Genomic DNA, 16,070 nt, shown 5'->3' with positions numbered 1-16,070 from the left:
AAAAACACTAATAGAAGCTAATTAGCATTTTAAAAATTTCATCACTAGCAATTTCCATTAAGAAATAGGAGTTCTCTACATAGTAGATATAAAATAAGAAAGATTGTCATGCTTAATCTGCTCATTTAACTTTAAAAATATGATAGGTGAAAATTGGCTAAAAGGAAATTATTCAAAATAGTGAAAATTTAAAACTAAAAGATCTCATTCCTAGATATTTTCCTAGAAAATAGCATGATTAATCCATGGGCAAGTGAATGAATTAAAAAAGACATCGTGAAGATGAAATTTGAAACAAAGGACATAAATTTGTCTAAGTATTATTAGCTTGCTTTCTCAACACAGTGAAAAATTTAGGCAATAAGAATACTACCTGAATTTCCTGTCAGTTTCATTTTCTTGTTTCTTGGTCTTGCCTGACAATTATTGTACTTACGATGAGAAAGTTCTAGGAAAAAATACATATAAATTTATATTTTTTAACTAAGAAATTTGCCATCTTTTTAAAGGACTAGATTTAATTTTATTGTTTTCTTAAAAAACATAACACTAACTCAAAATAAGTGGGAAATATGTTCATGAAAAGGCAGATGGATTCTTACTTAATTCCTGGGAAAAGTCAGGGAAGGATACAGAATATTCTTTTCAGTAACACTGGGATTGTCTTTTTTAATCAGCTCTTGGTTTGGACAAGCCCTGGACCTGGTCTTTATCACATTTCCACCAAACTGAAAAGGAGAAGAGAGTGAAGGTAGAGACCAGGCATATCTCCTCATGTGGGAGTGACTAAGAAGTGCCCTATCTCTTCTTTTAAGACTACATCTTCAAAGAGGGAAATGATTAGAGAGTAATTTAAACTCTCAAGCCAAGGAAATGCACACACGTGATATCTAACTGTCAAAGGGTTGACATACAACTTGGTCATTTCACTAGAGGAGAAAAGGAATCTTTGGAATTAGAATAAACCAATGTATATACAAACCGTTTACAAGATCTACCCAAACTCCAAGTGGTTTCCTCACAGTATGGAATATTTTCTGAGGATGGTGTTCTGGAAATCCAAAGCTTATCTAGCAGCAACTCAAATTCAAAGCAAAACAGATGAATCATCTTCCTCCCTCCCTGTCCTGCTCCTTTGGTTTAGACTTCTGTTTCTGTACAGCAGGGCCTGGTAGCTGTGTTCTATTTATATTTTGCATTCTGACATTCTGTCTATATTTTCAAAGAAATGGACGTCAAAAAGCTCACTGAATTTTCTCTTTAATAAAAACTATTTAATATAACGTCTCCAGATTCATTTCTTCGTTTGTAAATGAGCAATCAAATCATGTAGTTAGAAAAAAATGTAGAACTCTAAATAGAACTGTAAAAAGAGAAATGTGTGTTTGTGCCCTAATTCTGCCACTTACCATGCATATTGCTGGGAAATTTTAAAAGTCTCCTCATTCTTACATGCTTTGACTTAATAATTTATCTGATGATATTTCCATAACTGTTCCTATATTGAAAAAATTTAAATATTAACTTTAAGAGAACCATAAAATTAGTAGACATTGATGGTTGAATTTGAATATATTGTAGTAAAAAAAACGATTACAGTTGAAAGGTCCCTGGGAAAGTGCTTTAATTCACTTTACTCTCTGCACAACCATATTCTTGCCCACCCACAACTTTGCCTTTAGCCGCTGCCTCCACCTGAAATGTCCTCCCTCTCTCCCGACCATTTACTAATATTTTATCCATGCTTCAAAGCCCACTCAACTCTCATCTTCTCAAGCCCTTTCAGAATATTTCAGTGAACATTGAACAATAATCAAACTTTCTAAATAAATAATACTTAAATTCTTTATGTATTTTCCCTCCTTAGCAATGTCTAAATATGCTTTTTGTTTTACATGCATGATTTTCACTTTGGGAGGCCGAGGCTGGAGGATTGCTTGAGACCAAGCAGTTGGAGAACAGCCTGACCAAGAGTGAGACCTTGTTCCTACAAAAATAGAAGAATTAGTTGGGTGTGGTGGCACATGCCTTTAGTTTCCAGCTACTGAGGAGGAAGAGGCAGAAGGATCACTTGAGCCCAGGAGTTTGAGATTGCAATGAGCTATGATGATGCTGCAGCAGTCTAGCCTGGGTGACGGTGCAAGACCCTATCTCCAAAATTTAAATTCTTCCCACCCCCTTCAGTGAGGTTGTTTCATACATTTGTGATATAGTTAGATTCTTTACTTTTGTCACTTATATGAACATACTTGTATTGTTTTCATCTTAAATGGCATCATATTCTTATTTCATGCATGTAATATTTTCTTATATATTTTTGATATTAATTATTCTTTTTAAAATCTTAACATTTTCTTTCTACCTTAGCTTCAGGTTGCTTTTCTTCTATTTGTATGAGCCTTTCCTATTCCATTACAAGGATTCGTTAAAAAATCTAGTTGTCTGAGCTGTCCATTTAAGAGTAGAGCACCAAAAACCTGACTGCAATCTCTGACTGAGCATGCGTTCGATCTGTTGACTTTGATCCCAGTAGCCAAACTAGAGGAATGCTTTTGGTTGAAACACGTCATCATCTTCAGATTTATTCACTTAGGCTGGTCAGATTCCCCAGAGATCCACTGATCTTTCTGGATGATAAACGTTTACAGTTTTCTAGGAGCTAAAAGAGGGAAGAGGGCCCAAGCTTTAAGACTGGAACTATAGCCTGAGCCTATTGCCCATAACTGTGGACCAAACACCCTCTCTTTTTCCCCCTCCAGAGGAAATATCCCTCTACTTCTTGAGCAGCCTTATTGAAATGTAATTCACTTATTATACAGTTCACACATTTAAAGTGTATAATTTGGCCAGCAGGGTGGTTCATACCTGTAGTCCCACTATGTGGGAGGCTGAGGTGGGAGACTTCTTTGGGCCCAGGAGTTTGAGAACCAACTGAAAAGTATAGCAAGACCCTGTGAAAAAATAGATAAATAAAGTGTATGATTCATTTTTTTTTTTTTGTATATTCAGTCAGTTGTGTAGCCATCATGTCCTCTTTAGAACATTTCATCACCATCAAAAGAAAGCCCATGATCTTTAGCAGTCGTTTCCCCCATTCCTCCCACCCTCCACGGCCTCCCTGCTTCCAGCCGCCCTAGACCTAGCCCTAGGCAACCACTAATATACTTTCTATTTCTATGAATTGGTCTACTAAGGACATGTCATATAAATGGAGTCATACAACATGTAGTTTTTTCTGAGTGGATTCCCCCATGTGGCATGTTTTCAAAGTCCATCTTGTTGTATAATGATTGTTGTGACATGAAATAGTACTTCAGTTTTTGATTGCCAAATTATATTCCATTGTATGGATATACCTTATTTTATTTTTGTTCATCATTTGATGGTTTGAGGTGTTTCTACTTTTTCACTTATGAATACTGCTGCCATGAACAATCATGAACTGTATAAATTTTGTTTTCATTTCTCTGGGGTATATACTTAGTAGAATTGCTGGATCCTAGGGCAACTCTATGTTTAACCATTGGAGAAACTGTTGGTCTGTTTTCCAAAGTGGCTGTATCATTTACGGTAACACCAGCAATGTATAAGGGCTTCTTTTCCACATCCTGCATAATGCTTGTTACTATCTTTCTCATCATAGCCCCTCTGGTGCACATGGATTGGTATCTCATTTTGCCTAACTGGTTTTTAGACATATTTTCACTGCTCCTCTTAATTTTAATTCTACCTTATCTTCATCCCATAGGTATAAGTAGTCACTAATTTGTGATCTTTTAAAGGTTCTGCAGTGTATCCTGCTTTCCCCCACTGGGCACTTACCAGTGGCATTTCCGTGTCTGCTATGTTAGTTAACTCTGGCCTGACAGTTTCTGGCTTCTAAGATTTTGTGGTATCTGTCATCTTTTTAAATTTTCTTTATTTTGTTGGTTTTATGTCACTAAATACTTCATTTACTGTATTTTAATGGATTTTGACAGGGAGAAGTAGCTGATCCATGTGATTAATTCACTCTCTATAAACTGGAAATTTGTTTTCCACTTCTAGTTGCATTATTGTGAAGTTGTTTTGTTTTTACTATTCATTCTAAAAGCATTAACAATGATAATACATAGTAATATTCATTTTTATATACTCTATCCTAGGCCCTGTGCTAAAAATTGTGCATATATCATTTCATATAATCTTTATAACCTTATGAAATAAGGTACTTTCAAAATACTCTTACAGATGAGGAAACAGGCTTAAATATCTGGTATGACATGCTAAGAAATGGCGGGCTTAGGCATTTATACTTGCTTTTCTGAGTCCAATGCCTATTTTTTGTTTGTTTGTTTTTTGAGACAGTCTGACCATGTTGCCGTCAGTAGAGCTGTGGCATCTCAGTTCACAGCAGCCTCAAACTCTTGGGCTTAAGCAATTCTCTTGCCTCAGCCTCCCAAGGAGCTGGGACTACAGGCACCTACCTCAACGCCCAGCTAATTTTTGTTATAGTTGTCATTGTTTAGCTGGGCGGGCCAGGTTCGAATCCACCAGCCTCAGTGCATGTGGCTGGCGCCGTAACCATTGTGCTATGGGTACCAAGCCAAGGCCTGTCATCTTATCAGCTTTTTGTATTATACTTGGGGAGACCCTAGTGCATTCAATTTCTAGGTAGGCCAAGTAAGTTAAATCCACCATAACAGGAATCATGTGTATATGTGTTTATATATTGTACATGGGTCTGTAGATGTTGATATGTATCTATATTTTAAGTTAAATACATGTAAATGATTAAATAAGATTTCCCTGCTTGCAGATTTCCTGTCCTTTAACCCCGGGTAAAGAACAGAAAATAATCATTAACAAACACTGTTAATGTGATGCTAGAAGGAAAATTTTAGAGGTCAGCTCAATATAGACTTTTTTTATGTCAAAAAATTTACAGATTATATGCCTTTGACTTGAAGAGTATTTTGCTACATGCAGGAGAAAAAAAAATACCTCCTTAAAAAAAATTAGTTTCTATTTTGAGTTGTTTTTGTTAAATTCCCCATTACAATTGCTTTGTTTTGTTTGCTTTTGTATCCAACAAAGACTGATCCCTATCTCGGAGCGTGGATGTGGCTGAAGAGATGATACATAATCTAACAGTCTTTCCGATTCATTTTGCTCTTCATTTCTTACTTCACTGAAGTGATTAACAGAACAAGCTTTCAAGACGCATGAAGAACCTATGACAAAGTCCAAAAGGGGGCAGGAGGAATGGCTCATGACATGTGAATTTGGAGTGTTCCAAGAACAGTGAGGAAGCCATCATGCCTAGAGTGCAGAGGGCAAGGCAGGGTGGCTCTATCTAACTCTGGAGAATGTGGCAGGATGGCTTCGGTAGGGCACTGAGGCCATGCCAAAAATTCACAATACAGAGCTGATGAGTAGGCTTGAGTCACAAAGGGCAGGGGACTTCCTTGTGGCTGGAATTTAGCCTCCACTATTTTATCCCCAGGGAATCAAAAAAGGAGAGATTTGGACCTGAGTTTCTAGCAATTTATGAGTGATGTTTACAAGTCAGAGGATTGTTATTTAGTTATTTTATGGTGATTTGCCTGTATTCCCAGCTGATCTGGCAGATACCTTCAATATCATTTATGGGCACATACACATGATATTATAAATATATAAGCAACAAGCAGCTTCTATTCAGAGAGACTTTCTTCCACATTTAAGCCATCTGCTGAATTGAACAAGCTTCTACTTTTGTAGGAACTAGTAGAGCTGCCTTTATTTGGTTTTCCAAGATATTGAATAAAGTTCTCCAAACAGGAATGATTGCTAAATAGCATTTAAAGGTTGTATTTCATGATTCAACTCTATAAACATATAGAGAAGATATAGAGGTATCTACTGGAGATACAGAGATAGGACAGGATTAGTGCCCTTGGTGAATCCACAATCTAAGAATGAAAGAAAGAGGGACAGACAACTCTTCTACAATACAGCACAATAGATTCTCTGATAGGGGCCTGATTCAGAGACTCTGTAGGAGTCATAGGTAGTTGTTGCTTTTTAATTTGTAAACTGTGTGAGTTCTATTTGGTGATAATGATAATAATAATAGGTGTCATTATCAGGCAGTATGTTAGAAGCTTTATACAAATTATATAAAACAGCAACCTTGGACTTGTCCTGGTCCTCTCCCTCTATACTAACCCCTAACAGTTATTAAAGTTAATATTTCTATTACTTTATCACTTGCTGTTCTCTTTAGTGCTGCTATAGTCTCAGTCTAGACTTTCATGATCTTTAAATGCCATACTGTAATATTCATCTGTCACAAGTATTCCTGACTTAAATCTCGACAAATGTAACATGTCATTGTTCTCAAAAGTATTCTTCCTAAAATAAAATTTTTATCATGACACTCCCTGATTTAAAACTTTTTATTTTCCTTTGTTATAGACCTTAGTTAACGAATACCAAATGTGGACCTCGTTTGTTTAATGCACCTTGTCTCAAGTTTTTTCTCACTTTATTTCATCTTTGCTCAATTGCTTACATTTCCTCTTACCTGGTATATTATTTCACACTTTCATGTGAAAGTTTTGGCTCAGACTACTAGTTCATTTGTCAGAAACGCCTGTCCTGTTTCCCTTCTTTTCACTCTCACAGTTCATCTGGTAAATACCTCTCAGTATCTAGCTTAAGATTTGGTTCTTCTTGGGTACAGGGCATAACTACAAGGGCGACTTACCTAACAAATTCAAATATTTTATTAACCTGAAATTAAAAAAACAAAAATTAAAAAGGCAAGGTAAATGATGGGTCTGAACTAACACAAATCAACTTAACCATAGTAAATACCCTGCATGTTGGCTCAGTGAATCAATTTTATAACTGTATGCACAGGAAAGCTTGATGAAAAATAGTCTATATTAAAAAATGCAAAAATGTTAAAATTTGATTCTTCTATATGGCTTTTACTAAGGTAGGGTAAAAATAAAGAAGTAACTGTGAGGAAGAGAGAGTAAGTCTGTAATAAATTTCAAAAGTGACCACAATTAATATCAAAGTAGACTTCAGAACAAGAGTGTTACTGGAGGTAAAGGTAGATATTGAATAAATGTTAATGGTTCAATTTATGAAGACACATAACAAATGTGAATTCCTAAATGTGAAACCTAACAAATGGCATTCAAAATACATGAAGGGAAATTGTTAGAACTGAAAGGATAAATATAAATCCATAATTATAGATGAAACTTTTAATACTCTGTTTTCAGAAAGTGATTTTTTAAAAAAAGGTAGTAAGGAAGTTTCTAGGGATATAGAGGACTTAACACTATGAACCAACTGGACCTAACTGAATAGTTTAAAACATTCCACCCGACAACAACAGAATACACATTTTTTTTCAAGTACACATGGAACATTTATTAAGATAGACCATGTTCTGGGCCATAAAATAATAAGTCTTAACAAATTTTAAAAAACTGAAATTATGCAAGTCATGTTCTCTGATTATAATAGAATTAAGTTAGAAATCATTCAAAGAAAAAAACCCAGAAATTCCCCAATTTTTAAAAACTGAATATACTTCTAAGTAACTCACAAGTTAAAAGAGAATTGATGAAATTTTAAACTAAATAAAAATGATAATTCAACACTTCAAAATTTGTAGGATGAAACTAAAGCAGTACTTAGAGGGAAATTTATAGTCTATATGATTATATTTTAAAAACAAAGTTCTCAAATTAGTGACAAAAGTGTCTACTTTATTCTTCTTAGTAAAGTATCACAAGAATGGAGAAGCAAGAATCCAATGTACTCAATTCTAATATGAAGCCAGTAGATGAGATCTAATACGTACCCTCATAAGAGAAAAACTCAAATCAATTCGGGGGGGAGGACAGGCACTTGAGGGAGTGGGGAGAGGAGAGGAGAGGAGGGTGGGGGTGGGTGGGTTATGGTGTATGGGACACCTGTTGGGGGTAGGACACAACAAGAGGGATTTTACCTAACAAATGCAATCAGTGTAACCTAATTCTTTGTATTCTTAATAAACCCCAAGCGATAAAATAAATAAATACATAATCAATTGTAAAAAAAAAAAAAAAAAAAAAAACCTTGAGAATAAAGAGCAAAAGTCTAAAGCAAGCAGAAGGATACAAGAGAATTAGAACAATGAAAACAATTTTGAAATAGAATAAAGTTGGAGAACTTCGTGCTACCTGATTTTAAGACTTTACTATAAAGTTATAATAGCAAATATAGTGTTCACATAAATTAATGGAACAGAATGAAGAGTCTAGAAATACATTCACATTTGTGGCCCATTAATTTTTTTTTTCCATTGGAAAGGGGAGAGAGGGAGAGAAAGGGAGGGACCGTGGCCAATTAATTTTTGACAAAGGTGCCAAGAAAATTCAATAGATAAAGAGTAGTCTTTGTCACAAATAGTGCTGGAATGATCCATCTGCAAGAAAATAAACTTCAACTTATACCTCACACCTTACATAAAAATTAACTCAAAATGGATGTGACCTAAACATAAAAGCATAAAACTTTTAAAAGAAAACCTAAAAAAATGGTTTTGTGACATCATGTTAGACAAGGATCCTTTAGATACAACACAGAAGCACTATTTATAAAAGACAAAAATTGATAAATTGCATTTACTTCAATTGAAATGTTTTGTTCTGCAACTGACAGTGTTAAGAGAATGGACAAACAAATCATAGATTGGGAGAAAATATTTGCAAATCAGATATTTTGACAAGAGGATATAAAATACTCCCAAGACACAACAATAGGAAACAACCAAATTGAAAAATGAGCAATTTGAGCACATCCTGGAAGAAGATAAATAGATGGCAAATAAACACATGAAAACATGTTAAGCATTGTTAGTCATTAGGAAAATGCAAATTAAATGCACATTTATAAATGTGAATTTATATAAATTTATATAAAATGGTTATTTTAAGGCATGCATATGTCAAAAGTTCTAGAGCTGTACATTTAAAACACCTATTAAAATGACTAAAAAACAGTGACCATTACAAATGCTAGCAAGGGTTATTAGAACTCTTATATGTTGGTGAGGGGAACGGAAGACAGTACAGCCACAAGAAGAAAAGTTCAAGTGTTCTTATGAAGTTAAACATACACTTACTGTACAATTGGCCAATCCCAAACCCAGGGATCAGGTATTTCCCTAAAAAAAATGAAAAACATATTCACACACACAAAAAAATTTATGCAAATTAAGTTATAAGAATGAATAATGTTGTAGGGACTTTATTCCTAATCACTCAAAACTGGGAACATTCTAAATTGTAAATAGATAAATAAACGGTGAATAGATAACACACTGTGGTATGTCCATACAATGACCTCCTTCTCGGGAACAAAAAGGAACAAACTGTGCATACATGTAAATACATGAATGTATCAAATGAATTGTGCCCCATTAAACCAGATTCAAAAAAACAATGTTCTGTATGATGCCATCATATTACATTCTGGAAAAATCAAAACTACAGGGGCAGAAAAAAGCTCAATTTCACCTGGGACTATTGGTTGGGGAGGCAATTTACTATTATTTGATGGGGTACAGAGAAATTTGGGGGTGATTAGAGTGCTGGTTATATTAAGACATACATTTGTCAAAAGTTCTAGAACTGTACATTTAAAAGGGGTGAATTTTCACCTCATACTCATTAGGTTGACCACTATTAAAAAACCAGAAACTAACAATTGTTGAAGAAGATGTGAAGAAATTGGAACCTTTGTGCCCTATTGATAGGGATGTAAAATTTGGCAGCTGCTATAACAGTATGGAGATTCCTAAGAAAATTAAAAATAGACTTACTGGGGTGGCACCTGTGGCTCAAAGGAGTAGGGCACCAGCCCCATATGTCAGAGGTGGCGGGTTCAAACCCAGCCCCAGCCAAAAAAAAAATAGACTTATTGTATGATACACCCAAAAGAATTGAAAGTAGGACCTTGAAGAATTGTTTGCACATCGTTGTTCATTGCAGCATTGTTCACAATAGCCAAGAAGTGGAGCAACCCAAATGTCCACAGACTGATAAATGGATAATGAAAATGTGATATATACATACACTGGAATATTATTCAGCCTTAAACAAAGAAGGAAGTCTTACCGCATGCTATAACTTGGGTGAACCTTGAGGACATTATGCTAACTGAACTGAGCCAGTCACAAGAAGACAAACACTGTATGACTCCTCTTATGTGAAACATCTAAAATATTCTAAGTGATAGAAACAGATTTGTGGTTGACAGGGTTTAGGGGGAGGGGGAAGTAAGGAGTTGTTCTTCAGTGGGCAAAGAGTTTAAGTTTTGCAAAATGAAAAAGTTCTCAGGATCTGTTACACAATAATGTAAGTATAGTTAACACGACTGACCTAAGCACTTAAAAATAGTTAAGATGGTAAATTTTATATGTGTTTTTAGTACAATTTTTTAAAGGTATAAATTTTACTATATATAAATTATATACCAACAAACCCGATTTTTTTTTTCAAATGATCAAAACTCTTCATTTTATTTTCTCCATACCCTTTGCATTCTATTCTTTCTAACTCTTTATATCAAAAGGTAAAGTCTATTTTTGCACCCTAGGATCTAGTCTTAGCAACGTGACTTGATTCGCCCAGTAGAATGTGTCCACAGTAATGGTGCGCCAATCCCAAGCCCAGGTCTCAAGTGAACTTGGATATTTCCCCTCGCTTTATTGGATTTCTGAGCCTGCTATGTTAACAGATCAGGCTAGCTTGGTAGATGAGGTATTTGTAGCTCCATCAGCCCTGTTGCCACGTTGGCCCATACAGGAAGCCAAACTACTGTAGTGACAAGTATTTGACTATGGACGCATGAGGGAGACCAGCTGACATCAGAACTGTCCAGGGAACCTGACCTGCTGTTGACCTGCAGAATCATGAGCTACATGAGCTGCTACCTTAGTGGGCTGCTTGTTAGGTATCAACAGCTACCTACAGGAAAGTTTCACAGATGAGGTGATATTTGAATTGTGTTTTGAAGGATGAGCAGGAGCTTCTTTTTCTTCTTCTTTTTTTAAAAAATTTTTTTAATTAAATCATAGCTATGTACACTAATGCAATCATGGGGTACAGTGTGCTGGTTTTACACACAATTTGAAATATTTTCAGCAAACTGGTTAACATAGCCTTCATGACATTTTCTTAGTTATTGTGTTAAGACATTTATATTCTACATTTAGAAAGATTCACATGTACCCTTGTAAGATGGACCATAGGTGTGGTCCCACCAATCACCCTCCCTCCACCCATCCTGCCCCCTCCCCTCCCCTCCTTCTCCCCCTTCCCCATATTCTTGGGCTATAGCTTTCATATAAAAGCTATAAATTAGTTTCATAATAGGGCTGAGTACATTGGACACTTTTTCTTCCATTCTTCTTTTCTTCTTATTTTTATCTTTTTTTAAAAGGTTTTTTTTTTTTTCAGGGTGGAGAAATACTTCCAGTATGTTCTGTCTATGGCCAGATGGGCTCATAGTGGTCACAGGGGCATCCTGGTTACTTTTTCCCTTAAGTCATTGAGAGAAGATAAAGGAACATGTAAAATAAAGCACAAAGTTCCTGCCTTCAGGGGCTGACAGTCTATCTGGGAAGCTGCCACCTATGCCAAGTGAATACCAGGAAAAGAAAAAGGTACAAGAATTGGTGCTTTCCCGCCTAAGGATACCAAAGAACTACTAAAACTTTTACCGCCTGGACCACCCTTTGGTATTTAAACACACAATGCCTGATTTTGTTATTTAACTTTTCCTGTTTTGATGAATTAGTGCCTTGCTGAGATTGTGTAATTATGAGCTTCCAAAGCAGAGATCACATGTTCCATTTCTGTGTCTCATCTTACAGCAACTAGACTAGCACAGTTCTTCCCATTTAAATGCTAAAAAAGAAAGAATGAATGAATAAATCAGTGAATGAGAAAGAAGAGAAAAACACTGCAATAGCTGAGAAGTTTTAGAGTAAATGGAGATTGGAGACAACCAGGTATTTTCCACAGTTATTCACTCCAGCCCAGTGTGGTGTTCTGGCTGAGGGCCAAGGCTTAATTGTTAATGCCCCTTCCCTTTCTGCTACCCATGGGTTCATAAAAAAAGTTCATGAAAGTCCCTAAGAAGTCAGATGTGATGGCTTTGGACAGCTTAGTGCCCACAGCAGAGCAAAAAGCAGAACGCCCAGACTCTGGTTGAGGTTGACGCCTTGATCTGCTTACTTGCCCTGGGTCCACTTTCTCAAGGATTTCCCCCCAGTCTTCTGCATTTTTATATGCTTGTTATTTTTTTTAAATGTTGAAGCCATAGAAAAGTATAAAGAAAAAAATAAAGATTATCAGTTTTTCAATCACTCAGAAATAGATACTTTTTGCATTTTCATATGTACTTGTCATTCATATGTGGAGTGTGTATATAAATTTCATTCTCTTTAAACTGTTTTTTTCCAATCACTGATATACCATAAACCTTTTTACTTATTTTCATGTCAATATGCTTTCACCACAATATTTTAACATTTGTCTTATCCTTCATTGTGTACCATTATGTATATACATAAGCCATTTTTGTTTAGATTATTTCCTGGGTTTGATTATTATCAATGGTGCTTCTGTGAAGCCCATGGGGGCACATCTTTGATTCTGGCTTGGTGTGTATTATAAAAGTGGATTTTCTTGGCCAAAGGATATGCATCTAAGGCTTTTGCTACATATTTGTGATATTGACCTCCGGACATGTGATACTAGTTTATAGTAGCAGTATATAAGTTACTTTCTATAATTTTTCACAAAAATTGTTTTATTATTTATTTATATTTTTGCTTATCTGTCTCAAAACCTTTGGGGATTTTTTTTGGGTAGAGTGCCAGGGTGTCATCATAGCTCACATAGGTCACATCATAGCTCAAGTCTTTTGGGCTCAAGCAATCTACCTGTCTCCACTTCCCAGAGTGCTAGGATTATAGGTGTGAGCCCCTACGCCCAGCCAACTTTTTTTTTAAGGTATAGGTTCTCACTGTGTCACCCAGGATGGAGTACAGTGCAGTGATCATAGCTTACTGAAATCTCAAACTCCTGGGCTTAAGCGATCTTTTCACCTCAGACTCCCTATTAGCTAGGACTACAGGTGCAGTCTATCACTACTGGCTAAACTTCTTTTTTTTAATGCAGAGATAGGGCCTCACCTTATCGCCTAGTCTTTTGACTAACTCCTGACCTCAAACGTTCCTCCCACTTTAGTCTTCCAAAGTTCTGGGATTACAAGCATGAGCCACCATTCTGGTTGGTCTCAAATACTTCTAATGTATATAGATGTTTTTCATAAATTAAGTTGAAAAATCAGAGAATAGAAAATGAAATATCAGCCAAGGGCCTTGTTTGCTGGTTTTGTTTGTTCATTGGTTTGGTCTGGTTTTCTTTTCTTTTTTTCTGTTGTAAGTATGTCTGGAAAAATCCAATTAAATCAAATGAGCTTGACTCATGAGGAGGCCCCCTTTCATTTTCCTGAAGCAAAGCCATGGAGCACCTGCAGATCCAGCATTAGTTACCACTATTTCAGAAGCACACCGAGAACAGATTCTGTTTCTCAGTGTAACCATCACCAGACTTTTTCATTGTCTGTCAAAGCTTTACTTCAAATACCTCTTTAAATATTTAAAGTCTGAGTATACCTCGCTGGTGTTAGCAATGTTTCCTACATTCCTCTTTATCTACTTTTCCGCACGTTGAGGTCTAAAGGTGAACTATGAAACAAAGAATCATATATTAAACTCGGAGGCCAATGCTTCTGTCATCCACAACAGAGCAAGTAACTTAGCCTGTGTGGAACTCTGTTTCCTGATTGCAAATAGCTCTATCCCCATATAACAGCCCAGTGGTGGTGCTGGTGGCAGGCAGGGAAGGAACCCATAGAGACTCTTTATCTGGATGCTATATTATATTTATTTGGCTATATATTATATTGCCAATTAGGAATTTTATCCTTTTTTAAAGATGAGGAATCTGAAATGTAGAGATCTGAATTAAATTGATCAGGTCACAATGAGAGTAAATTACAACAGATGCACCCCAGGCCCTGAATCCAAAGCCCTTTTCTTGACATAAGCACCTAACAATGGGAGTATTTTCATTTCATCAGTTCATTAAGCTAATATTTCAGATCTTCTGCGTGCTAGGAACTGTGCTGAGTTCTAGATATTCAGTGGTGAATATCTCCATGGTCCCTGCCTCGTGGAGATTACAGTCAAGTTGGAGGCAGAGAAGACATTAAAAAGATAAAGGTACAACCAATTGTGATTAATACCATGCAAGAAAAAACAGGGCGTTGTGAGAAAATAACAGGAGGAGAGCTTCATTTGGTTTGTATGTTCTGGGAAGACTTTTCTGAGGCTGAGAACAAGAAGATAACAAGGAGTTAGTCAGGCAAAGAGGGGAGAAGCATTTCCACCTTGATAGGTGAACGAAGTAGTTGAGGGTAAAGAGCTAGTTCACCTGGTCCTCAACAAGACTCTTCAGAGAATGAAGATGCCCTAGTGATGGTCACAGCCAGCTTTTCAGAGAAGGGTAGTGGCCATGTCCAAGTATGTGGTATTTCCTTAATACATCATATATTGGGGAAAGTCCTGTCCAGACATGGAAGTGGCCTCTCCCTTCCCTTGCAAATCCTGGCATGCCATCCAGTTTTGCAACTTCCCAACCTGTTGCCAATCAACTCTGCAAACGTACTGACCCCAAAGTGAGTGGTGAAGCTCCTATTATTGTTCCTTGATTGGTTCTCCATGTTCTAAAGTCCATGGTGCAGAAAGCTGGAGCAGAACGAGTCTGGGAATTTTTGTTCAAAGTTATCTTTATAGCTGGAATTTACCTCTCATGTTAAAAATTCAGACCTCCCAAAGAGAAGTTTCTCAGGCTTTTGACTAGTTGCATATCAGTATAAACTCAGGAAACTCAGCAGCGTTTATTAAATCAAGCCACTATTCTGGATAACAGTGGAAAGGATTAAATGTAATGATCTTTCTGGATCCTGGAAGATGAAATTACGCCACATGGCTCTTGTGAATAATGAAGACATAAATTAAACAAAGCAACATTTCTACATAGCAGAGAGAAGGATGAAATGGAATCATCCATTCTGGATAATGGAGGAGGGGAGAACTTGTAACATTTCTGGGTAAGCGTGCATTTTTCTGGATAGAGGGGGAAAAGATGAAACTGAGCAGCTTTTCTGGGTAGTGGGGGAGTCAGTCCAGAAGAGGAAGGAAGGTAGTACCTTTAGCCCACAAGAACTAGCCAACAGGAGGGGGTTCCAGTGATGACAACTTCCTTGTGTGTCCATCAAGCACAAACAGAGGAAGCTGTGCCTAGGGGCAGATGCCCTAGAGTTTGTTTCCAAAGACCTTCCATTATGCTCCATGTGGCTTAGGGCCAGTGGACCTCACCAGGCCTCAACCATCATGTTCTTAAAATAGAGCACATTTGTGACCTTCCCAGGCTCTCATGTTGACAGAGACACAAAGCCAGCATCTTCTTTGAACTGCCCAGATGAAAGAATATAGGAAATCAACTCAAGGATGCTGAGAGTGGGACCATTTATTTTGTGATTTTGGACTTATGAGATGATAGAATCTGAAGAAACATTAGTCACATTCAGTATAAATCATTCATTTCACAATTGAGGAAACCGAGCCCTAGAGATTGGAAATGACTTGCCCAAGGCCTCACAGGCAGATCAGGGCAGAGCTGGGACTGGAACCCAGGAGGCCTGACTCCTAGACTGGTACTTTATGATGTCAAGCTTAAAGCCCTTGTATAGAAACAAAAAAGAGCTTTTTGGTAGATGCTCTTAGGACCTACACTGAGACGGAATAAAAAGATGAAAGATAATAACTTAGTAATATTTGATGAAAACCTTCGATTTGCTAGGCATAGTACCAGAAGTTTTTCTATATTTTTAAACCTCACTTAATCCTCTTAAAAATAAAACAAAAACAAAAACAAAAAAACTAGGAAGGAGGTATTAATTGC

Source organism: Otolemur garnettii, unplaced genomic scaffold (genome assembly GCF_000181295.1).
Source record: "Otolemur garnettii isolate 467f Iridium unplaced genomic scaffold, OtoGar3 scaffold00006, whole genome shotgun sequence".
Taxonomy (NCBI): domain Eukaryota; kingdom Metazoa; phylum Chordata; class Mammalia; order Primates; family Galagidae; genus Otolemur; species Otolemur garnettii.
Note: the sequence above shows the minus strand (reverse complement) of the source record.